Source organism: Hydractinia symbiolongicarpus, chromosome 11 (genome assembly GCF_029227915.1).
Source record: "Hydractinia symbiolongicarpus strain clone_291-10 chromosome 11, HSymV2.1, whole genome shotgun sequence".
NCBI classification, from domain to species: domain Eukaryota; kingdom Metazoa; phylum Cnidaria; class Hydrozoa; order Anthoathecata; family Hydractiniidae; genus Hydractinia; species Hydractinia symbiolongicarpus.
This window is the reverse complement of record NC_079885.1, coordinates 15093428-15120473: the sequence shown is the minus strand read 5'-3', so window position 1 is coordinate 15120473 and position 27046 is coordinate 15093428. Positions and strand designations below refer to the sequence as shown.

Here is a 27046-nt window from a genome sequence, read left to right as displayed (position 1 = left end):
ATGATAAATAATGTAACGTGAAAAAGTCAATAGCCTACGACACCGGGAGTTCCCAGGCGGTCCCCCATCCAAGTAATATCCCGGCCCGGCGATGCTTAACTTCCCTGATCGGACGGGAACAGGTGTGTTCATCGTGGTATGGTCGTAGACAAACAAACGGGCAGATATCTACGATTTATTAGCACATTACATCGAAAATGGTTCAAACTTTAAAGATCATATTTCTTGACTGGGTGATCGGAAATAGGTCGTGCTTATGTGCATTTGAAAGCTCTTTTTAAGCGCTATCGATTCTTTACGACAACCATGCACTTTAAGATTTCCAGTAAAAAGTTCCAACGAAGGCAATCTAGGGTACTTGCAGAATTAATTTTCATATGACAAAGTTAATTAGCAAAGTAACTACATCGCCATTTTCTTTGTCTGACGCTCGTATTCTATTTATTTGCGACGTGGCGCATTTATTGCAGCAAGATTGTAGCCTTTTTGAAGGGAAAGCAACTTCTAATCACGTCCCTTACTTGATTTACTCGGCGGCTATTGCGTAAAAAAGATACGTCACAGTCGTAATGATAAATAATGTAACGTGAAAAAGTCAATAGCCTACGACACCGGGAGATCCCAGGCGGTCCCCCATCCAAGTACTATCCCGCCCCGACGATGCTTAACTTCCGTGATCGGACAAGAACAGGTGTGTTCATCGCGGTATGGTCGTAGACAAACACCAGGGCAGATATCTACGATTTATTAGAACATTACATCGAAAATGGTTCGAACTTTAAAGATCATAATTCTTGACTGGGTGATCGGAAATAGTTCGTGTTTATGTGCATTTGAAAGCTCCTTTTAAGCGCTATCGATTCTTTACGACAATAATGCGCTTTAAGATTTCCGGTAAAAAGTTCCAACGAAGGAAATCTAGGGTACTTTCAGACTTAATTTTCATATGACAAAGTTAATTAGCAAAGTAACTACATCGCCATTTTCTTTGTCTGACGCTCGTAATCCATTTATTTGCGACGTGGCGCATTTATTGCAGCAAGATTGTAGCCGTTTTGAAGGGAAAGCAACTTCTAATCACGTCCCTTACTTGATTTACTCAGCGGCTATTGCGTAAAAAAGATACGTCACAGTCGTAATGATAAATAATGTAACGTGAAATAGTCAATAGCCTACGACACCGGGAGATCCCAGGCGGTCCCCCATCCAAGTACTATCCCGGCCCGACAATGCTTAACTTCCGTGATCGGACAAGAACAGGTGTGTTCATCGTGGTATGGTCGTAGACAAACAAACGGGCAGATATCTACGATTTATTAGCACATTACATCGAAAATGGTTCAAATTTTAAAGGTCATATTTCTTGACTGGATCATTCGAAATAGGTCGTGTTTATGTGCATTTGACAGCTCTTTTTAAGCGCTATCGATTCTTTACAACAATAATGCGCTTTATGATTTCCGGTAAAAAGTTCCAACAGAGGCAATCTAGTGTACTTGCAGACTTAATTTTCATATGACATAGTTAATTAGCAAAGTAACTACATCGCCATTTTCTTTGTCTGACGCTCTTAATCCATTCATTTGCGACGTGGCGCATTTATTGCAGCAAGATTGTAGCCCTTTTTAAGGGAAAGAAGCTTCTAATCATGTCCCTTACTTGATTTACTCGGCGGCTATTGCGTAAGAAAGATACGTCCCAGTCGTAATGATAAATAATGTAACGTGAAAAAGTCAATAGCCTACGACACCGGGATATCCCAGGCGGTCCCCCATCCAAGTACTATCCCGCCCCGACGATGCTTAACTTCCGTGATCGGACAAGAACAGGTGTGTTCATCGTGGTATGGTCGTAGACAAACAAACGGGCAGATATCTACGATTTATTAGCACATTACATCGAAAATGGTTTAAACTTTAAAGGTCATATTTCTTGACAGGAATATCCGAAATAGGTCGTGTTTATGTGCATTTGAAAGCTCTTTTCAAGCGCTATTCATTATTTACGACAACCATGCGCTTTAAGATTTCGGGTAAAAAGTTCCAAGGAAGGCAATCTAGGGTACTTTCCGACTTAATTTTCATATGACAAAGTTAATTAGCAAAGTAACTACATCGCCATTTTCTTTGTCTGACGCTCGTAATCCATATATTTGCGACGTGGCGCATTTATTGCAGCAAGATTGTAGCCTTTTTGAAGGGAAAGCAACTTCCAATCACGTCCCTTACTTGATTTACTCAGCGGCTATTGCGTAAAAAAGATACGTCACAGTCGTAATGATAAATAATGTAACGTGAAAAAGTCAATAGCCTACGACACCGGGCGTTCCCAGGCGGTTCCCCATCCAGGTACTATCCCGGCCCGACGATGCTTAACTTCCCTGATCGGACGAGAACAGGTGTGTTCATCGTGGTATGGTCGTAGACAAACAAACCGGCATATATCTACGATTTATTAGCACATTACATCGAAAATGGTTTAAACTTTAAAGGTCATATTTCTTGACTGGATTATCCTAAATAGGTCGTGTTTATGTGCATTTGAAACCTCTTTTCAAGCGCTATTCATTATTTACGACAACCATGCGCTTTAAGATTTCCGGTAAAAAGTTCCAAGGAAGGCAATCTAGGGTACTTTCCGACTTAATTTTCATATGACAAAGTTAATTAGCAAAGTAACTACATCGCCATTTTCTTTGTCTGACGCTCGTATTCTATTTATTTGCGACGTGGCGCATTTATTGCAGCAAGATTGTAGCCGTTTTGAATGAAAAGAAACTTCTAATCACGTCCCTTACTTGATTTACTCAGCGGCTATTGCGTAAAAAAGATATGTCACAGTCGTAATGATAAATAATGTAACGTGAAAAAGTCAATAGCCTACGACACCGGGAGTTCCCAGGCGGTCCCCCATCCAAGTACTATCCCGGCCCGACGATGCTTAACTTCCGTGATCGGACGAGAACAGGTGTGTTCATCGTGGTATGGTCGTAGACAAACAAACAGGCAGATATCTACGATTTATTAGCACATTACATCGAAAATGGTTTAAACTTTAAAGGTCATATTTCTTGACTGGATCATCCGAAATAGGTCGTGTTTATGTGCATTTGAAAGCTCTTTTTAAGCGCTATCGATTCTTTACGACAACCATGCGCTTTAAGATTTCCGGTAAAAAGTTCCAACGAAGGAAATCTTAGGTACTTTCAGACTTAATTTTCATATGACTAAGTTAATTAGCAAAGTAACTACATCGCCATTTTCTTTGTCTGACGCTCGTAATTCATTCATTTGCGACGTGGCGCATTTATTGCAGCCAGATCGTAGCCGTTTTGAAGGGAAAGAAACTTCTAATCAAGTCCCTTACTTGATTAACTCAGCGGCTATTGCGTAAAAAAGATACGTCACAGTCGTAATGATAAATAATGTAACGTGAAAAAGTCAATAGCCTACGACACCGGGAGTTCCCAGGCGGTCCCCCATCCAAGTACTATCCCGGCCCGACGATGCTTAACTTCCGTGATCGGACGAGAACAGGTGTGTTCATCGTGGTATGGTCGTAGACAAACAAACGGGCAGATATCTGCGATTTATTAGCACATTACATCGAAAATGGTTCAAACTTTAAAGGTCATATTTCTTGACTGGATCATTCGAAATAGGTCGTGTTTATGTGCATTTGACAGCTCTTTTTAAGCACTATCGATTCTTTACAACAATAATGCGCTTTATGATTTCCGGTAAAAAGTTCCAACGAAGGCAATCTAGGGTACTTGCAGACTTAATTTTCATATGACAAAGTTAATTAGCAAAGTAACTACATCGCCATTTTCTTTGTCTGACGCTCTTAATTCATTCATTTGCGACGTGGCGCATTTATTGCAGCAAGATTGTAGCCCTTTTTAAGGGAAAGAAGCTTCTAATCATGTCCCTTACTTGATTTACTCGGCGGCTATTGCGTAAGAAAGATACGTCCCAGTCGTAATGATAAATAATGTAACGTGAAAAAGTCAATAGCCTACGACACCGGGATATCCCAGGCGGTCCCTCATCCAAGTACTATCCCGCCCCGACGATGCTTAACTTCCGTGATCGGACAAGAACAGGTGTGTTCATCGTGGTATGGTCGTAGACAAACAAACAGGCAGATATCTACGATTTATTAGCACATTACATCGAAAATGGTTTAAACTTTAAAGGTCATATTTCTTGACTGGATCATCCGAAATAGGTCGTGTTTATGTGCATTTGAAAGCTCTTTTTAAGCGCTATCGATTCTTTACGACAACCATGCGCTTTAAGATTTCCGGTAAAAAGTTCCAACGAAGGAAATCTTAGGTACTTTCAGACTTAATTTTCATATGACTAAGTTAATTAGCAAAGTAACTACATCGCCATTTTCTTTGTCTGACGCTCGTAATTCATTCATTTGCGACGTGGCGCATTTATTGCAGCCAGATCGTAGCCGTTTTGAAGGGAAAGAAACTTTTAATCAAGTCCCTTACTTGATTAACTCAGCGGCTATTGCGTAAAAAAGATACGTCACAGTCGTAATGATAAATAATGTAACGTGAAAAAGTCAATAGCCTACGACACCGGGAGTTCCCAGGCGGTCCCCCATCCAAGTACTATCCCGGCCCGACGATGCTTAACTTCCGTGATCGGACGAGAACAGGTGTGTTCATCGTGGTATGGTCGTAGACAAACAAACGGGCAGATATCTACGATTTATTAGCACATTACATCGAAAATGGTTCAAACTTTAAGGGTCATATTTCTTGACTGGATCATTCGAAATAGGTCGTGTTTATGTGCATTTGACAGCTCTTTTTAAGCACTATCGATTCTTTACAACAATAATGCGCTTTATGATTTCCGGTAAAAAGTTCCAACGAAGGCAATCTAGGGTACTTGCAGACTTAATTTTCATATGACAAAGTTAATTAGCAAAGTAACTACATCGCCATTTTCTTTGTCTGACGCTCTTAATTCATTCATTTGCGACGTGGCGCATTTATTGCAGCAAGATTGTAGCCCTTTTTAAGGGAAAGAAGCTTCTAATCATGTCCCTTACTTGATTTACTCGGCGGCTATTGCGTAAGAAAGATACGTCCCAGTCGTAATGATAAATAATGTAACGTGAAAAAGTCAATAGCCTACGACACCGGGATATCCCAGGCGGTCCCTCATCCAAGTACTATCCCGCCCCGACGATGCTTAACTTCCGTGATCGGACAAGAACAGGTGTGTTCATCGTGGTATGGTCGTAGACAAACAAACAGGCAGATATCTACGATTTATTAGCACATTACATCGAAAATGGTTTAAACTTTAAAGGTCATATTTCTTGACTGGATCATCCGAAATAGGTCGTGTTTATGTGCATTTGAAAGCTCTTTTTAAGCGCTATCGATTCTTTACGACAACCATGCGCTTTAAGATTTCCGGTAAAAAGTTCCAACGAAGGAAATCTTAGGTACTTTCAGACTTAATTTTCATATGACTAAGTTAATTAGCAAAGTAACTACATCGCCATTTTCTTTGTCTGACGCTCGTAATTCATTCATTTGCGACGTGGCGCATTTATTGCAGCCAGATCGTAGCCGTTTTGAAGGGAAAGAAACTTTTAATCAAGTCCCTTACTTGATTAACTCAGCGGCTATTGCGTAAAAAAGATACGTCACAGTCGTAATGATAAATAATGTAACGTGAAAAAGTCAATAGCCTACGACACCGGGAGTTCCCAGACGGTCCCCCATCCAAGTACTATCCCGGCCCGACGATGCTTAACTTCCGTGATCGGACGAGAACAGGTGTGTTCATCGTGGTATGGTCGTAGACAAACAAACGGGCAGATATCTACGATTTATTAGCACATTACATCGAAAATGGTTCAAACTTTAAAGGTCATATTTCTTGACTGGATCATTCGAAATAGGTCGTGTTTATGTGCATTTGACAGCTCTTTTTAAGCACTATCGATTCGTTACAACAATAATGCGCTTTATGATTTCCGGTAAAAAGTTCCAACGAAGGCAATCTAGGGTACTTGCAGACTTAATTTTCATATGACAAAGTTAATTAGCAAAGTAACTACATCGCCATTTTCTTTGTCTGACGCTCTTAATTCATTCATTTGCGACGTGGCGCATTTATTGCAGCAAGATTGTAGCCCTTTTTAAGGGAAAGAAGCTTCTAATCATGTCCCTTACTTGATTTACTCGGCGGCTATTGCGTAAGAAAGATACGTCCCAGTCGTAATGATAAATAATGTAACGTGAAAAAGTCAATAGCCTACGACACCGGGATATCCCAGGCGGGCCCTCATCCAAGTACTATCCCGCCCCGACGATTCTTAACTTCCGTGATCGGACAAGAACAGGTGTGTTCATCGTGGTATGGTCGTAGACAAACAAACGGGCAGATATCTACGATTTATTAGCACATTACATCGAAAATGGTTTAAACTTTAAAGGTCATATTTCTTGACTGGATTATCCGAAATAGGTCGTGTTTATGTGCATTTGAAAGCTCTTTTCAAGCGCTATCCATTATTCACGACAACCATGCGCTTTAAGATTTCGGGTAAAAAGTTCCAACGAAGGCAATCTAGGGTACTTTCAGACTTAATTTTCATATGACAAAGTTAATTAGCAAAGTAACTACATCGCCATTTTCTTTGTCTGACGCTCGTAAATACATTCGAAAACTTGATCCAAAAAAGGCGCAGCAAAAAGATGATATTCCTACTAACATCATCAAAGAAAACAGTGATATTTTTAGCCAATTCATTACTGAAAATTTTAATCAATCGTTAAAAAGTTCTGAATTTCCAACATCTTTGAAAAACGCAGATATTACTCCTACACACAAAAAAGGACTGCGCACTGAAAAGTCGAACTATAGACCTGTAAGCGTCCTATCGAACATCTCAAAAATCTATGAAAGATGCATGTATGACCAAATATACACCTTCTTCGAGCCATTATTTTCGAAACTTCAATTTCAGTTCACAACAATGCCTCATAAGTATGATTGAAAAATGGAAAAACAGCCTTGACAAAGGTGGCACATTTGGAGCGCTTTTAACTGATTTGTCTAAGGCATTTGACTGCATACCACACGAGCTATTACTAGCAAAACTTCATGCATATGGCTTTGATATGAACTCTTTGCTGTTTATAAAATCGTACCTAATTGACAGGAAACAGCGAGTGCGTATAAATAACAATTATAGTACATGGAAAAAAATAAAATACGGCCTACCGCAAGGATCAATTTTGGGTCCTTTGCTTTTCAATATATTTTTATGCGACCTTTTCCTTTTTGTCCCATATATGGACATTGTCAACTATGCTGATGATACAACCCCATTTTCAATAGGAAAGAATATCAACGAAGTTATTGAAAAGATTGAATATGCAGCAATTATAATATTTACTTGGTTTGAAAATAACGGTATGAAAGCCAACCCAGAAAAATCACATTTTTTTACTAACAAAACAGATGTACGATTAAAAGTTTGTGATGAACTTCTAAACAATTCTCAAACTGAGAAACTGCTTGGTATAACCATAGACCACAAACTTTCTTTCGAGGAACATGTTAATCAGCTCTGTAACAAGGCAGGCCAGAAAGTTAGTGCGCTTGCAAGGTTATCTTCCTTCATGACATTAGACCAGCGAAAGCTGATTATTAATGCTTTTGTCACTAGTCATTTTTCGTACTGTCCATTAGTATGGATGTTTCACAGTCGTAAATTAAACAATAGGATAAACAATATAAATGAAAGAGCACTAAGAATTATCTATCAAGACTATCAATCCTCATTTGAAGAGCTTTTATCAAAAAATGGGAGCGTTACAATTCACCAAACGAACTTACGCATCCTTGTTACTGAGCTGTATAAAGCTAAAACAAAAACAGGTCCAGAAATGTTGAATGAAATTTTTATTTTTCCTGAACCAGTGTATAATTTGAGGAAGGACAAACTTAAGAGTAACAAAATATTTTCAGTGAGATATGGGATCGAAACACTGTCTAATGTTGGGTTAAAGCTTTGGAACTCTTTGCCTAACGAGTATCGGAACGCTGGTACTTTAATTGAGTTTAGAAACAAAATAAGAAACTGGATTCCAAACCATTGTCCTTGCAGAATATGCAAAACTTTTATACCTGAATAAGGTTTTCTTTAGTTTCCCCGTTGTCTTCCTTTGCCAGTTGTGGAGCGGGAACTCAGTTAAACATGTCTTGCGGTGCGACGGTTTAGGTGGGGTGGTATCATATGAGAATATTCTAGCCTTATTATCTGGTTGTATATTATTTTCTCTCGACCCCTGCCTGGGAAGTTTGACTGAGTTCCTGGAACCACCACTACATAGCCTTGACATATTTTTGACATATTATTTATATTATTTAAAATACTTAAAAAAAAATGGTATATACGGTATTCCTTATAGATTTTTTATATTCAGTTATTTATTGTTTTTAATGTTTTTAAAGTTGACTTTAATTAGCCTCAGAGCTACATTTTCTTGTAAATTTGTCAACTATAAATAAATTAATTAATAAAAAATAAAAAAATAATAATCCATTCATTTGCGACGTGGCGCATTTATTGCAGCAAGATTGTAGCCTTTTTGAAGGGAAAGCAACTTCTAATCACGTCCCTTACTTGATTTACTCGGCGGCTATTGCGTAAAAAAGATACGTCACAGTCGTAATGATAAATAATGTAACGTGAAAAAGTCAATAGCCTACGACACCGGGAGATCCCAGGCGGTCCCCCATCCAAGTACTATCCCGGCCTGAAGATGCTTAACTTCCGTGATCGGACAAGAACAGGTGTGTTCATCGTGGTATGGTCGTAGACAAACAAACCGGCAGATTTCTACGATTTATTAGCACATTACATCGAAAATGGTTTAAACTTTAAAGGTCATATTTTTTGACAGGATTATCCGAAATAGGTCGTGTTTATGTGCATTTGAAAGCTCTTTTCAAGCGCTATCCATTATTTACGACAACCATGCGCTTTAAGATTTCGGGTAAAAAGTTTCAATGAAGGCAATCTAGGGTACTTTCCGACTTAATTTTCATATGACAAAGTTAATTAGCAAAGTAACTACATCGCCATTTTCTTTGTCTGACGCTCTTAATCCATTCATTTGCGACGTGGCGCATTTATTGCAGCAAGATTGTATCCCTTTTTAAGGGAAAGAAGCTTCTAATCATGTCCCTTACTTGATTTACTCGGCGGCTATTGCGTAAGAAAGATACGTCCCAGTCGTAATGATAAATAATGTAACGTGAAAAAGTCAATAGCCTACGACACCGGGATATCCCAGGCGGTCCCCCATCCAAGTACTATCCCGCCCCGTCGATGCTTAACTTCCGTGATCGGACAAGAACAGGTGTGTTCATCGTGGTATGGTCGTAGACAAACAAACGGGCAGATATCTACGATTTATTAGCACAATACATCGAAAATGGTTTAAACTTTAAAGGTCATATTTCTTGACAGGATTATCCGAAATAGGTCGTGTTCATGTGCATTTGAAAGCTCTTTTCAAGCGCTATCCATTATTTACGACAACCATGCGCTTTAAGATTTCGGGTAAAAAGTTCCAACGAAGGCAACCTAGGGTACTTTCCGACTTAATTTTCATATGACAAAGTTGATTAGCAAAAAAACTACATCGCCATTTTCTTTGTCTGACGCTCGTAATCCATTCATTTGCGACGTGGCGCATTTATTGCAGCAAGATTGTAGCCTTTTTGAAGGGAAAGCAACTTCTAATCACGTCCCTTACTTGATTTACTCAGCGGCTATTGCGTAAAAAAGATACGTCACAGTCTTAATGATAAATAATGTAACGTGAAAAAGTCAATAGCCTACGACACCGGGATATCCCAGGCGGGCCCTCATCCAAGTACTATCCCGCCCCGACGATGCTTAACTTCCGTGATCGGACAAGAACAGGTGTGTTCATCGTGGTATGGTCGTAGACAAACAAACGGGCAGATATCTACGATTTATTAGCACATTACATCGAAAATGGTTTAAACTTTAAAGGTCATATTTCTTGACTGGATTATCCGAAATAGGTCGTGTTTATGTGCATTTGAAAGCTCTTTTCAAGCGCTATCCATTATTCACGACAACCATGCGCTTTAAGATTTCGGGTAAAAGTTCCAACGAAGGCAATCTAGGGTACTTTCAGACTTAATTTTCATATGACAAAGTTAATTAGCAAAGTAACTACATCGCCATTTTCTTTGTCTGACGCTCGTAAATACATTCGAAAACTTGATCCAAAAAAGGCGCAGCAAAAAGATGATATTCCTACTAACATCATCAAAGAAAACAGTGATATTTTTAGCCAATTCATTACTGAAAATTTTAATCAATCGTTAAAAAGTTCTGAATTTCCAACATCTTTGAAAAACGCAGATATTACTCCTACACACAAAAAAGGACTGCGCACTGAAAAGTCGAACTATAGACCTGTAAGCGTCCTATCGAACATCTCAAAAATCTATGAAAGATGCATGTATGACCAAATATACACCTTCTTCGAGCCATTATTTTCGAAACTTCAATTTCAGTTCACAACAATGCCTCATAAGTATGATTGAAAAATGGAAAAACAGTCTTGACAAAGGTGGCACATTTGGAGCGCTTTTAACTGATTTGTCTAAGGCATTTGACTGCATACCACACGAGCTATTACTAGCAAAACTTCATGCATATGGCTTTGATATGAACTCTTTGCTGTTTATAAAATCGTACCTAATTGACAGGAAACAGCGAGTGCGTATAAATAACAATTATAGTACATGGAAAAAAATAAAATACGGCCTACCGCAAGGATCAATTTTGGGTCCTTTGCTTTTCAATATATTTTTATGCGACCTTTTCCTTTTTGTCCCATATATGGACATTGTCAACTATGCTGATGATACAACCCCATTTTCAATAGGAAAGAATATCAACGAAGTTATTGAAAAGATTGAATATGCAGCAATTATAATATTTACTTGGTTTGAAAATAACGGTATGAAAGCCAACCCAGAAAAATCACATTTTTTTACTAACAAAACAGATGTACGATTAAAAGTTTGTGATGAACTTCTAAACAATTCTCAAACTGAGAAACTGCTTGGTATAACCATAGACCACAAACTTTCTTTCGAGGAACATGTTAATCAGCTCTGTAACAAGGCAGGCCAGAAAGTTAGTGCGCTTGCAAGGTTATCTTCCTTCATGACATTAGACTAGCGAAAGCTGATTATTAATGCTTTTGTCACTAGTCATTTTTCGTACTGTCCATTAGTATGGATGTTTCACAGTCGTAAATTAAACAATAGGATAAACAATATAAATGAAAGAGCACTAAGAATTATCTATCAAGACTATAAATCCTCATTTGAAGAGCTTTTATCAAAAAATGGGAGCGTTACAATTCACCAAACGAACTTACGCATCCTTGTTACTGAGCTGTATAAAGCTAAAACAAAAACAGGTCCAGAAATGTTGAATGAAATTTTTATTTTTCCTGAACCAGTGTATAATTTGAGGAAGGACAAACTTAAGAGTAACAAAATATTTTCAGTGAGATATGGGATCGAAACACTGTCTAATGTTGGGTTAAAGCTTTGGAACTCTTTGCCTAACGAGTATCGGAACGCTGGTACTTTAATTGAGTTTAGAAACAAAATAAGAAACTGGATTCCAAACCATTGTCCTTGCAGAATATGCAAAACTTTTATACCTGAATAAGGTTTTCTTTAGTTTCCCCGTTGTCTTCCTTTGCCAGTTGTGGAGCGGGAACTCAGTTAAACATGTCTTGCGGTGCGACGGTTTAGGTGGGGTGGTATCATATGAGAATATTCTAGCCTTATTATCTGGTTGTATATTATTTTCTCTCGACCCCTGCCTGGGAAGTTTGACTGAGTTCCTGGAACCACCACTACATAGCCTTGACATATTTTTGACATATTATTTATATTATTTAAAATACTTAAAAAAAAATGGTATATACGGTATTCCTTATAGATTTTTTATATTCAGTTATTTATTGTTTTTAATGTTTTTAAAGTTGACTTTAATTAGCCTCAGAGCTACATTTTCTTGTAAATTTGTCAACTATAAATAAATTAATTAATAAAAAATAAAAAAATAATAATCCATTCATTTGCGACGTGGCGCATTTATTGCAGCAAGATTGTAGCCTTTTTGAAGGGAAAGCAACTTCTAATCACGTCCCTTACTTGATTTACTCGGCGGCTATTGCGTAAAAAAGATACGTCACAGTCGTAATGATAAATAATGTAACGTGAAAAAGTCAATAGCCTACGACACCGGGAGATCCCAGGCGGTCCCCCATCCAAGTACTATCCCGGCCTGAAGATGCTTAACTTCCGTGATCGGACAAGAACAGGTGTGTTCATCGTGGTATGGTCGTAGACAAACAAACCGGCAGATTTCTACGATTTATTAGCACATTACATCGAAAATGGTTTAAACTTTAAAGGTCATATTTTTTGACAGGATTATCCGAAATAGGTCGTGTTTATGTGCATTTGAAAGCTCTTTTCAAGCGCTATCCATTATTTACGACAACCATGCGCTTTAAGATTTCGGGTAAAAAGTTTCAATGAAGGCAATCTAGGGTACTTTCCGACTTAATTTTCATATGACAAAGTTAATTAGCAAAGTAACTACATCGCCATTTTCTTTGTCTGACGCTCTTAATCCATTCATTTGCGACGTGGCGCATTTATTGCAGCAAGATTGTATCCCTTTTTAAGGGAAAGAAGCTTCTAATCATGTCCCTTACTTGATTTACTCGGCGGCTATTGCGTAAGAAAGATACGTCCCAGTCGTAATGATAAATAATGTAACGTGAAAAAGTCAATAGCCTACGACACCGGGATATCCCAGGCGGTCCCCCATCCAAGTACTATCCCGCCCCGTCGATGCTTAACTTCCGTGATCGGACAAGAACAGGTGTGTTCATCGTGGTATGGTCGTAGACAAACAAACGGGCAGATATCTACGATTTATTAGCACAATACATCGAAAATGGTTTAAACTTTAAAGGTCATATTTCTTGACAGGATTATCCGAAATAGGTCGTGTTCATGTGCATTTGAAAGCTCTTTTCAAGCGCTATCCATTATTTACGACAACCATGCACTTTAAGATTTCCAGTAAAAAGTTCCAACGAAGGCAATCTAGGGTACTTGCAGAATTAATTTTCATATGACAAAGTTAATTAGCAAAGTAACTACATCGCCATTTTCTTTGTCTGACGCTCGTATTCTATTTATTTGCGACGTGGCGCATTTATTGCAGCAAGATTGTAGCCGTTTTGAATGAAAAGAAACTTCTAATCACGTCCCTTACTTGATTTACTCAGCGGCTATTGCGTAAAAAAGATATGTCACAGTCGTAATGATAAATAATGTAACGTGAAAAAGTCAATAGCCTACGACACCGGGAGTTCCCAGGCGGTCCCCCATCCAAGTACTATCCCGGCCCGACGATGCTTAACTTCCGTGATCGGACGAGAACAGGTGTGTTCATCGTGGTATGGTCGTAGACAAACAAACAGGCAGATATCTACGATTTATTAGCACATTACATCGAAAATGGTTTAAACTTTAAAGGTCATATTTCTTGACTGGATCATCCGAAATAGGTCGTGTTTATGTGCATTTGAAAGCTCTTTTTAAGCGCTATCGATTCTTTACGACAACCATGCGCTTTAAGATTTCCGGTAAAAAGTTCCAACGAAGGAAATCTTAGGTACTTTCAGACTTAATTTTCATATGACTAAGTTAATTAGCAAAGTAACTACATCGCCATTTTCTTTGTCTGACGCTCGTAATTCATTCATTTGCGACGTGGCGCATTTATTGCAGCCAGATCGTAGCCGTTTTGAAGGGAAAGAAACTTCTAATCAAGTCCCTTACTTGATTAACTCAGCGGCTATTGCGTAAAAAAGATACGTCACAGTCGTAATGATAAATAATGTAACGTGAAAAAGTCAATAGCCTACGACACCGGGAGTTCCCAGGCGGTCCCCCATCCAAGTACTATCCCGGCCCGACGATGCTTAACTTCCGTGATCGGACAAGAACAGGTGTGTTCATCGTGGTATGGTCGTAGACAAACAAACGGGCAGATATCTGCGATTTATTAGCACATTACATCGAAAATGGTTCAAACTTTAAAGGTCATATTTCTTGACTGGATCATTCGAAATAGGTCGTGTTTATGTGCATTTGACAGCTCTTTTTAAGCACTATCGATTCTTTACAACAATAATGCGCTTTATGATTTCCGGTAAAAAGTTCCAACGAAGGCAATCTAGGGTACTTGCAGACTTAATTTTCATATGACAAAGTTAATTAGCAAAGTAACTACATCGCCATTTTCTTTGTCTGACGCTCTTAATTCATTCATTTGCGACGTGGCGCATTTATTGCAGCAAGATTGTAGCCCTTTTTAAGGGAAAGAAGCTTCTAATCATGTCCCTTACTTGATTTACTCGGCGGCTATTGCGTAAGAAAGATACGTCCCAGTCGTAATGATAAATAATGTAACGTGAAAAAGTCAATAGCCTACGACACCGGGATATCCCAGGCGGTCCCTCATCCAAGTACTATCCCGCCCCGACGATGCTTAACTTCCGTGATCGGACAAGAACAGGTGTGTTCATCGTGGTATGGTCGTAGACAAACAAACAGGCAGATATCTACGATTTATTAGCACATTACATCGAAAATGGTTTAAACTTTAAAGGTCATATTTCTTGACTGGATCATCCGAAATAGGTCGTGTTTATGTGCATTTGAAAGCTCTTTTTAAGCGCTATCGATTCTTTACGACAACCATGCGCTTTAAGATTTCCGGTAAAAAGTTCCAACGAAGGAAATCTTAGGTACTTTCAGACTTAATTTTCATATGACTAAGTTAATTAGCAAAGTAACTACATCGCCATTTTCTTTGTCTGACGCTCGTAATTCATTCATTTGCGACGTGGCGCATTTATTGCAGCCAGATCGTAGCCGTTTTGAAGGGAAAGAAACTTTTAATCAAGTCCCTTACTTGATTAACTCAGCGGCTATTGCGTAAAAAAGATACGTCACAGTCGTAATGATAAATAATGTAACGTGAAAAAGTCAATAGCCTACGACACCGGGAGTTCCCAGGCGGTCCCCCATCCAAGTACTATCCCGGCCCGACGATGCTTAACTTCCGTGATCGGACGAGAACAGGTGTGTTCATCGTGGTATGGTCGTAGACAAACAAACGGGCAGATATCTACGATTTATTAGCACATTACATCGAAAATGGTTCAAACTTTAAAGGTCATATTTCTTGACTGGATCATTCGAAATAGGTCGTGTTTATGTGCATTTGACAGCTCTTTTTAAGCACTATCGATTCTTTACAACAATAATGCGCTTTATGATTTCCGGTAAAAAGTTCCAACGAAGGCAATCTAGGGTACTTGCAGACTTAATTTTCATATGACAAAGTTAATTAGCAAAGTAACTACATCGCCATTTTCTTTGTCTGACGCTCTTAATTCATTCATTTGCGACGTGGCGCATTTATTGCAGAAAGATTGTAGCCCTTTTTAAGGGAAAGAAGCTTCTAATCATGTCCCTTACTTGATTTACTCGGCGGCTATTGCGTAAGAAAGATACGTCCCAGTCGTAATGATAAATAATGTAACGTGAAAAAGTCAATAGCCTACGACACCGGGATATCCCAGGCGGTCCCTCATCCAAGTACTATCCCGCCCCGACGATGCTTAACTTCCGTGATCGGACAAGAACAGGTGTGTTCATCGTGGTATGGTCGTAGACAAACAAACAGGCAGATATCTACGATTTATTAGCACATTACATCGAAAATGGTTTAAACTTTAAAGGTCATATTTCTTGACTGGATCATCCGAAATAGGTCGTGTTTATGTGCATTTGAAAGCTCTTTTTAAGCGCTATCGATTCTTTACGACAACCATGCGCTTTAAGATTTCCGGTAAAAAGTTCCAACGAAGGAAATCTTAGGTACTTTCAGACTTAATTTTCATATGACTAAGTTAATTAGCAAAGTAACTACATCGCCATTTTCTTTGTCTGACGCTCGTAATTCATTCATTTGCGACGTGGCGCATTTATTGCAGCCAGATCGTAGCCGTTTTGAAGGGAAAGAAACTTTTAATCAAGTCCCTTACTTGATTAACTCAGCGGCTATTGCGTAAAAAAGATACGTCACAGTCGTAATGATAAATAATGTAACGTGAAAAAGTCAATAGCCTACGACACCGGGAGTTCCCAGACGGTCCCCCATCCAAGTACTATCCCGGCCCGACGATGCTTAACTTCCGTGATCGGACGAGAACAGGTGTGTTCATCGTGGTATGGTCGTAGACAAACAAACGGGCAGATATCTACGATTTATTAGCACATTACATCGAAAATGGTTCAAACTTTAAAGGTCATATTTCTTGACTGGATCATTCGAAATAGGTCGTGTTTATGTGCATTTGACAGCTCTTTTTAAGCACTATCGATTCTTTACAACAATAATGCGCTTTATGATTTCCGGTAAAAAGTTCCAACGAAGGCAATCTAGGGTACTTGCAGACTTAATTTTCATATGACAAAGTTAATTAGCAAAGTAACTACATCGCCATTTTCTTTGTCTGACGCTCTTAATTCATTCATTTGCGACGTGGCGCATTTATTGCAGCAAGATTGTAGCCCTTTTTAAGGGAAAGAAGCTTCTAATCATGTCCCTTACTTGATTTACTCGGCGGCTATTGCGTAAGAAAGATACGTCCCAGTCGTAATGATAAATAATGTAACGTGAAAAAGTCAATAGCCTACGACACCGGGATATCCCAGGCGGGCCCTCATCCAAGTACTATCCCGCCCCGACGATTCTTAACTTCCGTGATCGGACAAGAACAGGTGTGTTCATCGTGGTATGGTCGTAGACAAACAAACGGGCAGATATCTACGATTTATTAGCACATTACATCGAAAATGGTTTAAACTTTAAAGGTCATATTTCTTGACTGGATTATCCGAAATAGGTCGTGTTTATGTGCATTTGAAAGCTCTTTTCAAGCGCTATCCATTATTCACGACAACCATGCGCTTTAAGATTTCGGGTAAAAAGTTCCAACGAAGGCAATCTAGGGTACTTTCAGACTTAATTTTCATATGACAAAGTTAATTAGCAAAGTAACTACATCGCCATTTTCTTTGTCTGACGCTCGTAAATACATTCGAAAACTTGATCCAAAAAAGGCGCAGCAAAAAGATGATATTCCTACTAACATCATCAAAGAAAACAGTGATATTTTTAGCCAATTCATTACTGAAAATTTTAATCAATCGTTAAAAAGTTCTGAATTTCCAACATCTTTGAAAAACGCAGATATTACTCCTACACACAAAAAAGGACTGCGCACTGAAAAGTCGAACTATAGACCTGTAAGCGTCCTATCGAACATCTCAAAAATCTATGAAAGATGCATGTATGACCAAATATACACCTTCTTCGAGCCATTATTTTCGAAACTTCAATTTCAGTTCACAACAATGCCTCATAAGTATGATTGAAAAATGGAAAAACAGTCTTGACAAAGGTGGCACATTTGGAGCGCTTTTAACTGATTTGTCTAAGGCATTTGACTGCATACCACACGAGCTATTACTAGCAAAACTTCATGCATATGGCTTTGATATGAACTCTTTGCTGTTTATAAAATCGTACCTAATTGACAGGAAACAGCGAGTGCGTATAAATAACAATTATAGTACATGGAAAAAAATAAAATACGGCCTACCGCAAGGATCAATTTTGGGTCCTTTGCTTTTCAATATATTTTTATGCGACCTTTTCCTTTTTGTCCCATATATGGACATTGTCAACTATGCTGATGATACAACCCCATTTTCAATAGGAAAGAATATCAACGAAGTTATTGAAAAGATTGAATATGCAGCAATTATAATATTTACTTGGTTTGAAAATAACGGTATGAAAGCCAACCCAGAAAAATCACATTTTTTTACTAACAAAACAGATGTACGATTAAAAGTTTGTGATGAACTTCTAAACAATTCTCAAACTGAGAAACTGCTTGGTATAACCATAGACCACAAACTTTCTTTCGAGGAACATGTTAATCAGCTCTGTAACAAGGCAGGCCAGAAAGTTAGTGCGCTTGCAAGGTTATCTTCCTTCATGACATTAGACCAGCGAAAGCTGATTATTAATGCTTTTGTCACTAGTCATTTTTCGTACTGTCCATTAGTATGGATGTTTCACAGTCGTAAATTAAACAATAGGATAAACAATATAAATGAAAGAGCACTAAGAATTATCTATCAAGACTATCAATCCTCATTTGAAGAGCTTTTATCAAAAAATGGGAGCGTTACAATTCACCAAACGAACTTACGCATCCTTGTTACTGAGCTGTATAAAGCTAAAACAAAAACAGGTCCAGAAATGTTGAATGAAATTTTTATTTTTCCTGAACCAGTGTATAATTTGAGGAAGGACAAACTTAAGAGTAACAAAATATTTTCAGTGAGATATGGGATCGAAACACTGTCTAATGTTGGGTTAAAGCTTTGGAACTCTTTGCCTAACGAGTATCGGAACGCTGGTACTTTAATTGAGTTTAGAAACAAAATAAGAAACTGGATTCCAAACCATTGTCCTTGCAGAATATGCAAAACTTTTATACCTGAATAAGGTTTTCTTTAGTTTCCCCGTTGTCTTCCTTTGCCAGTTGTGGAGCGGGAACTCAGTTAAACATGTCTTGCGGTGCGACGGTTTAGGTGGGGTGGTATCATATGAGAATATTCTAGCCTTATTATCTGGTTGTATATTATTTTCTCTCGACCCCTGCCTGGGAAGTTTGACTGAGTTCCTGGAACCACCACTACATAGCCTTGACATATTTTTGACATATTATTTATATTATTTAAAATACTTAAAAAAAAATGGTATATACGGTATTCCTTATAGATTTTTTATATTCAGTTATTTATTGTTTTTAATGTTTTTAAAGTTGACTTTAATTAGCCTCAGAGCTACATTTTCTTGTAAATTTGTCAACTATAAATAAATTAATTAATAAAAAATAAAAAAATAATAATCCATTCATTTGCGACGTGGCGCATTTATTGCAGCAAGATTGTAGCCTTTTTGAAGGGAAAGCAACTTCTAATCACGTCCCTTACTTGATTTACTCGGCGGCTATTGCGTAAAAAAGATACGTCACAGTCGTAATGATAAATAATGTAACGTGAAAAAGTCAATAGCCTACGACACCGGGAGATCCCAGGCGGTCCCCCATCCAAGTACTATCCCGGCCTGAAGATGCTTAACTTCCGTGATCGGACAAGAACAGGTGTGTTCATCGTGGTATGGTCGTAGACAAACAAACCGGCAGATTTCTACGATTTATTAGCACATTACATCGAAAATGGTTTAAACTTTAAAGGTCATATTTTTTGACAGGATTATCCGAAATAGGTCGTGTTTATGTGCATTTGAAAGCTCTTTTCAAGCGCTATCCATTATTTACGACAACCATGCGCTTTAAGATTTCGGGTAAAAAGTTTCAATGAAGGCAATCTAGGGTACTTTCCGACTTAATTTTCATATGACAAAGTTAATTAGCAAAGTAACTACATCGCCATTTTCTTTGTCTGACGCTCTTAATCCATTCATTTGCGACGTGGCGCATTTATTGCAGCAAGATTGTATCCCTTTTTAAGGGAAAGAAGCTTCTAATCATGTCCCTTACTTGATTTACTCGGCGGCTATTGCGTAAGAAAGATACGTCCCAGTCGTAATGATAAATAATGTAACGTGAAAAAGTCAATAGCCTACGACACCGGGATATCCCAGGCGGTCCCCCATCCAAGTACTATCCCGCCCCGTCGATGCTTAACTTCCGTGATCGGACAAGAACAGGTGTGTTCATCGTGGTATGGTCGTAGACAAACAAACGGGCAGATATCTACGATTTATTAGCACAATACATCGAAAATGGTTTAAACTTTAAAGGTCATATTTCTTGACAGGATTATCCGAAATAGGTCGTGTTCATGTGCATTTGAAAGCTCTTTTCAAGCGCTATCCATTATTTACGACAACCATGCGCTTTAAGATTTCGGGTAAAAAGTTCCAACGAAGGCAACCTAGGGTACTTTCCGACTTAATTTTCATATGACAAAGTTGATTAGCAAAAAAACTACATCGCCATTTTCTTTGTCTGACGCTCGTAATCCATTCATTTGCGACGTGGCGCATTTATTGCAGCAAGATTGTAGCCTTTTTGAAGGGAAAGCAACTTCTAATCACGTCCCTTACTTGATTTACTCAGCGGCTATTGCGTAAAAAAGATACGTCACAGTCTTAATGATAAATAATGTAACGTGAAAAAGTCAATAGCCTACGACACCGGGATATCCCAGGCGGGCCCTCATCCAAGTACTATCCCGCCCCGACTATGCTTAACTTCCGTGATCGGACAAGAACAGGTGTGTTCATCGTGGTATGGTCGTAGACAAACAAACGGGCAGATATCTCCGATTTATTAGCACATTACATCGAAAATGGTTTAAACTTTAAAGGTCATATTTCTTGACTGGATTATCCGAAATAGGTCGTGTTTATGTGCATTTGAAAGCTCTTTTTAAGCACTATCGATTCTTTACAACAATAATGCGCTTTATGATTTCCGGTAAAAAGTTCCAACGAAGGCAATCTAGGGTACTTGCAGACTTAATTTTCATATGACAAAGTTAATTAGCAAAGTAACTACATCGCCATTTTCTTTGTCTGACGCTCTTAATTCATTCATTTGCGACGTGGCGCATTTATTGCAGCAAGATTGTAGCCCTTTTTAAGGGAAAGAAGCTTCTAATCATGTCCCTTACTTGATTTACTCGGCGGCTATTGCGTAAGAAAGATACGTCCCAGTCGTAATGATAAATAATGTAACGTGAAAAAGTCAATAGCCTACGACACCGGGATATCCCAGGCGGGCCCTCATCCAAGTACTATCCCGCCCCGACGATTCTTAACTTCCGTGATCGGACAAGAACAGGTGTGTTCATCGTGGTATGGTCGTAGACAAACAAACGGGCAGATATCTACGATTTATTAGCACATTACATCGAAAATGGTTTAAACTTTAAAGGTCATATTTCTTGACTGGATTATCCGAAATAGGTCGTGTTTATGTGCATTTGAAAGCTCTTTTCAAGCGCTATCCATTATTCACGACAACCATGCGCTTTAAGATTTCGGGTAAAAAGTTCCAACGAAGGCAATCTAGGGTACTTTCAGACTTAATTTTCATATGACAAAGTTAATTAGCAAAGTAACTACATCGCCATTTTCTTTGTCTGACGCTCGTAAATACATTCGAAAACTTGATCCAAAAAAGGCGCAGCAAAAAGATGATATTCCTACTAACATCATCAAAGAAAACAGTGATATTTTTAGCCAATTCATTACTGAAAATTTTAATCAATCGTTAAAAAGTTCTGAATTTCCAACATCTTTGAAAAACGCAGATATTACTCCTACACACAAAAAAGGACTGCGCACTGAAAAGTCGAACTATAGACCTGTAAGCGTCCTATCGAACATCTCAAAAATCTATGAAAGATGCATGTATGACCAAATATACACCTTCTTCGAGCCATTATTTTCGAAACTTCAATTTCAGTTCACAACAATGCCTCATAAGTATGATTGAAAAATGGAAAAACAGTCTTGACAAAGGTGGCACATTTGGAGCGCTTTTAACTGATTTGTCTAAGGCATTTGACTGCATACCACACGAGCTATTACTAGCAAAACTTCATGCATATGGCTTTGATATGAACTCTTTGCTGTTTATAAAATCGTACCTAATTGACAGGAAACAGCGAGTGCGTATAAATAACAATTATAGTACATGGAAAAAAATAAAATACGGCCTACCGCAAGGATCAATTTTGGGTCCTTTGCTTTTCAATATATTTTTATGCGACCTTTTCCTTTTTGTCCCATATATGGACATTGTCAACTATGCTGATGATACAACCCCATTTTCAATAGGAAAGAATATCAACGAAGTTATTGAAAAGATTGAATATGCAGCAATTATAATATTTACTTGGTTTGAAAATAACGGTATGAAAGCCAACCCAGAAAAATCACATTTTTTTACTAACAAAACAGATGTACGATTAAAAGTTTGTGATGAACTTCTAAACAATTCTCAAACTGAGAAACTGCTTGGTATAACCATAGACCACAAACTTTCTTTCGAGGAACATGTTAATCAGCTCTGTAACAAGGCAGGCCAGAAAGTTAGTGCGCTTGCAAGGTTATCTTCCTTCATGACATTAGACCAGCGAAAGCTGATTATTAATGCTTTTGTCACTAGTCATTTTTCGTACTGTCCATTAGTATGGATGTTTCACAGTCGTAAATTAAACAATAGGATAAACAATATAAATGAAAGAGCACTAAGAATTATCTATCAAGACTATCAATCCTCATTTGAAGAGCTTTTATCAAAAAATGGGAGCGTTACAATTCACCAAACGAACTTACGCATCCTTGTTACTGAGCTGTATAAAGCTAAAACAAAAACAGGTCCAGAAATGTTGAATGAAATTTTTATTTTTCCTGAACCAGTGTATAATTTGAGGAAGGACAAACTTAAGAGTAACAAAATATTTTCAGTGAGATATGGGATCGAAACACTGTCTAATGTTGGGTTAAAGCTTTGGAACTCTTTGCCTAACGAGTATCGGAACGCTGGTACTTTAATTGAGTTTAGAAACAAAATAAGAAACTGGATTCCAAACCATTGTCCTTGCAGAATATGCAAAACTTTTATACCTGAATAAGGTTTTCTTTAGTTTCCCCGTTGTCTTCCTTTGCCAGTTGTGGAGCGGGAACTCAGTTAAACATGTCTTGCGGTGCGACGGTTTAGGTGGGGTGGTATCATATGAGAATATTCTAGCCTTATTATCTGGTTGTATATTATTTTCTCTCGACCCCTGCCTGGGAAGTTTGACTGAGTTCCTGGAACCACCACTACATAGCCTTGACATATTTTTGACATATTATTTATATTATTTAAAATACTTAAAAAAAAATGGTATATACGGTATTCCTTATAGATTTTTTATATTCAGTTATTTATTGTTTTTAATGTTTTTAAAGTTGACTTTAATTAGCCTCAGAGCTACATTTTCTTGTAAATTTGTCAACTATAAATAAATTAATTAATAAAAAATAAAAAAATAATAATCCATTCATTTGCGACGTGGCGCATTTATTGCAGCAAGATTGTAGCCTTTTTGAAGGGAAAGCAACTTCTAATCACGTCCCTTACTTGATTTACTCGGCGGCTATTGCGTAAAAAAGATACGTCACAGTCGTAATGATAAATAATGTAACGTGAAAAAGTCAATAGCCTACGACACCGGGAGATCCCAGGCGGTCCCCCATCCAAGTACTATCCCGGCCTGAAGATGCTTAACTTCCGTGATCGGACAAGAACAGGTGTGTTCATCGTGGTATGGTCGTAGACAAACAAACCGGCAGATTTCTACGATTTATTAGCACATTACATCGAAAATGGTTTAAACTTTAAAGGTCATATTTTTTGACAGGATTATCCGAAATAGGTCGTGTTTATGTGCATTTGAAAGCTCTTTTCAAGCGCTATCCATTATTTACGACAACCATGCGCTTTAAGATTTCGGGTAAAAAGTTTCAATGAAGGCAATCTAGGGTACTTTCCGACTTAATTTTCATATGACAAAGTTAATTAGCAAAGTAACTACATCGCCATTTTCTTTGTCTGACGCTCTTAATCCATTCATTTGCGACGTGGCGCATTTATTGCAGCAAGATTGTATCCCTTTTTAAGGGAAAGAAGCTTCTAATCATGTCCCTTACTTGATTTACTCGGCGGCTATTGCGTAAGAAAGATACGTCCCAGTCGTAATGATAAATAATGTAACGTGAAAAAGTCAATAGCCTACGACACCGGGATATCCCAGGCGGTCCCCCATCCAAGTACTATCCCGCCCCGTCGATGCTTAACTTCCGTGATCGGACAAGAACAGGTGTGTTCATCGTGGTATGGTCGTAGACAAACAAACGGGCAGATATCTACGATTTATTAGCACAATACATCGAAAATGGTTTAAACTTTAAAGGTCATATTTCTTGACAGGATTATCCGAAATAGGTCGTGTTCATGTGCATTTGAAAGCTCTTTTCAAGCGCTATCCATTATTTACGACAACCATGCGCTTTAAGATTTCGGGTAAAAAGTTCCAACGAAGGCAACCTAGGGTACTTTCCGACTTAATTTTCATATGACAAAGTTGATTAGCAAAAAAACTACATCGCCATTTTCTTTGTCTGACGCTCGTAATCCATTCATTTGCGACGTGGCGCATTTATTGCAGCAAGATTGTAGCCCTTTTTAAGGGAAAGAAACTTCTAATCACGTCCCTTACTTGATTTACTCAGCGGCTATTGCGTAAAAAAGATACGTCACAGTCGTAATGATAAATAATGTAACGTGAAAAAGTCAATAGCCTACGACACCGGGAGTTCCCAGACGGTCCCCCATCCAAGTAATATCCCGGCCCGGCGATGCTTAACTTCCGTGATCGGACGGGAACAGGTGTGTTCATCGTGGTATGGTCGTAGACAAACAAACGGGCAGATATCTACGATTTATTAGCACATTACATCGAAAATGGTTTAAATTTTAAAGGTCATATTTCTTGACTGGATTATCCGAAATAGGTCGTGTTTATGTGCATTTGAAAGCTCTTTTTAAGCGCTATCGATTTTTTACGACAATAATGCACTTTAAGATTTCCAGTAAAATTTCCCACGAAGGCAATCTAGGGTACTTGCAGACTTAATTTTTATAAGACAAAGTTAATTAGCAAAGTAACTACATCGCCATTTTCTTTGTCTGACGCTCTTAATCCATTAATTTGCGACGTGGCGCATTTATTGCAGCAAGATTGTAGCCCTTTTTAAGGGAAAGAAACTTCTAATCACGTCCCTTACTTGATTTACTCAGCGGTTATTGCGTAAAAAAGATACGTCACAGTCGTAATGATAAATAATGTAACGTGAAAAAGTCAATAGCCTACGACACCGGGAGTTCCCAGGCGGTCCCCCATCCAAGTAATAATCCGGCCGGCGATGCTTAACTTCCCTGATCGGACGGTAACAGGTGTGTTCATCGTGGTATGGTCGTAGACAAACAAACGGGCAGATATCTACGATTTATTAGCACATTACATCGAAAATGGTTTAAATTTTAAAGGTCATATTTCTTGACTGGATTATCCGAAATAGGTCGTGCTTATGTGCATTTGAAAGCTCTTTTCAAGAGCTATCTATTATTCACGACAACCATGCGCTTTAAGATTTCCGGTAAAAAGTTCCAACGAAGGCAATCTAGGGTAATTTCAGACTTAATTTTCATATGACTAAGTTAATTAGCAAAGTAACTACATCGCCATTTTCTTTGTCTGACGCTCGTAATTCATTCATTTGCGACGTGGCGCATTTATTGCAGCCAGATCGTAGCCGTTTTGAAGGGAAAGAAACTTTTAATCAAGTCCCTTACTTGATTAACTCAGCGGCTATTGCGTAAAAAAGATACGTCACAGTCGTAATGATAAATAATGTAACGTGAAAAAGTCAATAGCCTACGACACCGGGAGTTCCCAGACGGTCCCCCATCCAAGTACTATCCCGGCCCGACGATGCTTAACTTCCGTGATCGGACGAGAACAGGTGTGTTCATCGTGGTATGGTCGTAGACAAACAAACGGGCAGATATCTACGATTTATTAGCACATTACATCGAAAATGGTTCAAACTTTAAAGGTCATATTTCTTGACTGGATCATTCGAAATAGGTCGTGTTTATGTGCATTTGACAGCTCTTTTTAAGCACTATCGATTCTTTACAACAATAATGCGCTTTATGATTTCCGGTAAAAAGTTCCAACGAAGGCAATCTAGGGTACTTGCAGACTTAATTTTCATATGACAAAGTTAATTAGCAAAGTAACTACATCGCCATTTTCTTTGTCTGACGCTCTTAATTCATTCATTTGCGACGTGGCGCATTTATTGCAGCAAGATTGTAGCCCTTTTTAAGGGAAAGAAGCTTCTAATCATGTCCCTTACTTGATTTACTCGGCGGCTATTGCGTAAGAAAGATACGTCCCAGTCGTAATGATAAATAATGTAACGTGAAAAAGTCAATAGCCTACGACACCGGGATATCCCAGGCGGGCCCTCATCCAAGTACTATCCCGCCCCGACGATGCTTAACTTCCGTGATCGGACAAGAACAGGTGTGTTCATCGTGGTATGGTCGTAGACAAACAAACGGGCAGATATCTACGATTTATTAGCACATTACATCGAAAATGGTTTAAACTTTAAAGGTCATATTTCTTGACTGGATTATCCGAAATAGGTCGTGTTTATGTGCATTTGAAAGCTCTTTTCAAGCGCTATCCATTATTCACGACAACCATGCGCTTTAAGATTTCGGGTAAAAAGTTCCAACGAAGGCAATCTAGGGTACTTTCAGACTTAATTTTCATATCACAAAGTTAATTAGCAAAGTAACTACATCGCCATTTTCTTTGTCTGACGCTCGTAAATACATTCGAAAACTTGATCCAAAAAAGGCGCAGCAAAAAGATGATATTCCTACTAACATCATCAAAGAAAACAGTGATATTTTTAGCCAATTCATTACTGAAAATTTTAATCAATCGTTAAAAAGTTCTGAATTTCCAACATCTTTGAAAAACGCAGATATTACTCCTACACACAAAAAAGGACTGCGCACTGAAAAGTCGAACTATAGACCTGTAAGCGTCCTATCGAACATCTCAAAAATCTATGAAAGATGCATGTATGA

The 27046-nt window shown here is 38.3% G+C and overlaps 13 non-coding genes and 21 pseudogenes across 13 annotated transcripts; all 34 read right to left on the bottom strand.

The window, feature by feature from the left end:
- Positions 1-31: 31 nt before the first annotated feature.
- Positions 32-150, bottom strand: LOC130617879 (5S ribosomal RNA). The gene has a single exon (XR_008978955.1). It is a non-coding gene; the product is annotated as a 5S ribosomal RNA (ribosomal RNA).
- Positions 151-600: 450 nt separating this feature from the next.
- Positions 601-719, bottom strand: LOC130618444 (5S ribosomal RNA; annotated as a pseudogene).
- Positions 720-1169: 450 nt separating this feature from the next.
- Positions 1170-1288, bottom strand: LOC130617946 (5S ribosomal RNA). The gene has a single exon (XR_008979021.1). It is a non-coding gene; the product is annotated as a 5S ribosomal RNA (ribosomal RNA).
- Positions 1289-1738: 450 nt separating this feature from the next.
- On the bottom strand, positions 1739-1857 carry LOC130618396 (5S ribosomal RNA; annotated as a pseudogene).
- A 450-nt stretch (positions 1858-2307) lies between these two features.
- On the bottom strand, positions 2308-2426 carry LOC130617931 (5S ribosomal RNA). Its single transcript, XR_008979007.1, has one exon. It is a non-coding gene; the product is annotated as a 5S ribosomal RNA (ribosomal RNA).
- Positions 2427-2876: 450 nt separating this feature from the next.
- Positions 2877-2995, bottom strand: LOC130615024 (5S ribosomal RNA). Its single transcript, XR_008976115.1, has one exon. It is a non-coding gene; the product is annotated as a 5S ribosomal RNA (ribosomal RNA).
- Positions 2996-3445: 450 nt separating this feature from the next.
- Positions 3446-3564, bottom strand: LOC130615023 (5S ribosomal RNA). Its single transcript, XR_008976114.1, has one exon. It is a non-coding gene; the product is annotated as a 5S ribosomal RNA (ribosomal RNA).
- A 450-nt stretch (positions 3565-4014) lies between these two features.
- On the bottom strand, positions 4015-4133 carry LOC130618649 (5S ribosomal RNA; annotated as a pseudogene).
- A 450-nt stretch (positions 4134-4583) lies between these two features.
- On the bottom strand, positions 4584-4702 carry LOC130615022 (5S ribosomal RNA). The gene has a single exon (XR_008976113.1). It is a non-coding gene; the product is annotated as a 5S ribosomal RNA (ribosomal RNA).
- A 450-nt stretch (positions 4703-5152) lies between these two features.
- On the bottom strand, positions 5153-5271 carry LOC130618648 (5S ribosomal RNA; annotated as a pseudogene).
- Positions 5272-5721: 450 nt separating this feature from the next.
- On the bottom strand, positions 5722-5840 carry LOC130615455 (5S ribosomal RNA). Its single transcript, XR_008976544.1, has one exon. It is a non-coding gene; the product is annotated as a 5S ribosomal RNA (ribosomal RNA).
- A 450-nt stretch (positions 5841-6290) lies between these two features.
- LOC130618766 (5S ribosomal RNA) lies at positions 6291-6409 on the bottom strand (annotated as a pseudogene).
- A 2343-nt stretch (positions 6410-8752) lies between these two features.
- On the bottom strand, positions 8753-8871 carry LOC130618562 (5S ribosomal RNA; annotated as a pseudogene).
- A 450-nt stretch (positions 8872-9321) lies between these two features.
- On the bottom strand, positions 9322-9440 carry LOC130618491 (5S ribosomal RNA; annotated as a pseudogene).
- Positions 9441-9890: 450 nt separating this feature from the next.
- LOC130618702 (5S ribosomal RNA) lies at positions 9891-10009 on the bottom strand (annotated as a pseudogene).
- A 2342-nt stretch (positions 10010-12351) lies between these two features.
- On the bottom strand, positions 12352-12470 carry LOC130618561 (5S ribosomal RNA; annotated as a pseudogene).
- Positions 12471-12920: 450 nt separating this feature from the next.
- On the bottom strand, positions 12921-13039 carry LOC130618489 (5S ribosomal RNA; annotated as a pseudogene).
- Positions 13040-13489: 450 nt separating this feature from the next.
- On the bottom strand, positions 13490-13608 carry LOC130615021 (5S ribosomal RNA). Its single transcript, XR_008976112.1, has one exon. It is a non-coding gene; the product is annotated as a 5S ribosomal RNA (ribosomal RNA).
- Positions 13609-14058: 450 nt separating this feature from the next.
- LOC130616325 (5S ribosomal RNA) lies at positions 14059-14177 on the bottom strand. Its single transcript, XR_008977407.1, has one exon. It is a non-coding gene; the product is annotated as a 5S ribosomal RNA (ribosomal RNA).
- A 450-nt stretch (positions 14178-14627) lies between these two features.
- LOC130618647 (5S ribosomal RNA) lies at positions 14628-14746 on the bottom strand (annotated as a pseudogene).
- Positions 14747-15196: 450 nt separating this feature from the next.
- LOC130615020 (5S ribosomal RNA) lies at positions 15197-15315 on the bottom strand. Its single transcript, XR_008976111.1, has one exon. It is a non-coding gene; the product is annotated as a 5S ribosomal RNA (ribosomal RNA).
- A 450-nt stretch (positions 15316-15765) lies between these two features.
- On the bottom strand, positions 15766-15884 carry LOC130618646 (5S ribosomal RNA; annotated as a pseudogene).
- Positions 15885-16334: 450 nt separating this feature from the next.
- LOC130615454 (5S ribosomal RNA) lies at positions 16335-16453 on the bottom strand. Its single transcript, XR_008976543.1, has one exon. It is a non-coding gene; the product is annotated as a 5S ribosomal RNA (ribosomal RNA).
- A 450-nt stretch (positions 16454-16903) lies between these two features.
- LOC130618765 (5S ribosomal RNA) lies at positions 16904-17022 on the bottom strand (annotated as a pseudogene).
- Positions 17023-19365: 2343 nt separating this feature from the next.
- Positions 19366-19484, bottom strand: LOC130618560 (5S ribosomal RNA; annotated as a pseudogene).
- A 450-nt stretch (positions 19485-19934) lies between these two features.
- LOC130618488 (5S ribosomal RNA) lies at positions 19935-20053 on the bottom strand (annotated as a pseudogene).
- A 450-nt stretch (positions 20054-20503) lies between these two features.
- On the bottom strand, positions 20504-20622 carry LOC130618756 (5S ribosomal RNA; annotated as a pseudogene).
- Positions 20623-21072: 450 nt separating this feature from the next.
- Positions 21073-21191, bottom strand: LOC130618763 (5S ribosomal RNA; annotated as a pseudogene).
- Positions 21192-23534: 2343 nt separating this feature from the next.
- Positions 23535-23653, bottom strand: LOC130618559 (5S ribosomal RNA; annotated as a pseudogene).
- A 450-nt stretch (positions 23654-24103) lies between these two features.
- Positions 24104-24222, bottom strand: LOC130618486 (5S ribosomal RNA; annotated as a pseudogene).
- A 450-nt stretch (positions 24223-24672) lies between these two features.
- Positions 24673-24791, bottom strand: LOC130616558 (5S ribosomal RNA). Its single transcript, XR_008977640.1, has one exon. It is a non-coding gene; the product is annotated as a 5S ribosomal RNA (ribosomal RNA).
- A 449-nt stretch (positions 24792-25240) lies between these two features.
- On the bottom strand, positions 25241-25358 carry LOC130618741 (5S ribosomal RNA; annotated as a pseudogene).
- Positions 25359-25808: 450 nt separating this feature from the next.
- LOC130615453 (5S ribosomal RNA) lies at positions 25809-25927 on the bottom strand. Its single transcript, XR_008976542.1, has one exon. It is a non-coding gene; the product is annotated as a 5S ribosomal RNA (ribosomal RNA).
- A 450-nt stretch (positions 25928-26377) lies between these two features.
- Positions 26378-26496, bottom strand: LOC130618701 (5S ribosomal RNA; annotated as a pseudogene).
- Between the last annotated feature and the right edge of the window lie 550 nt (positions 26497-27046).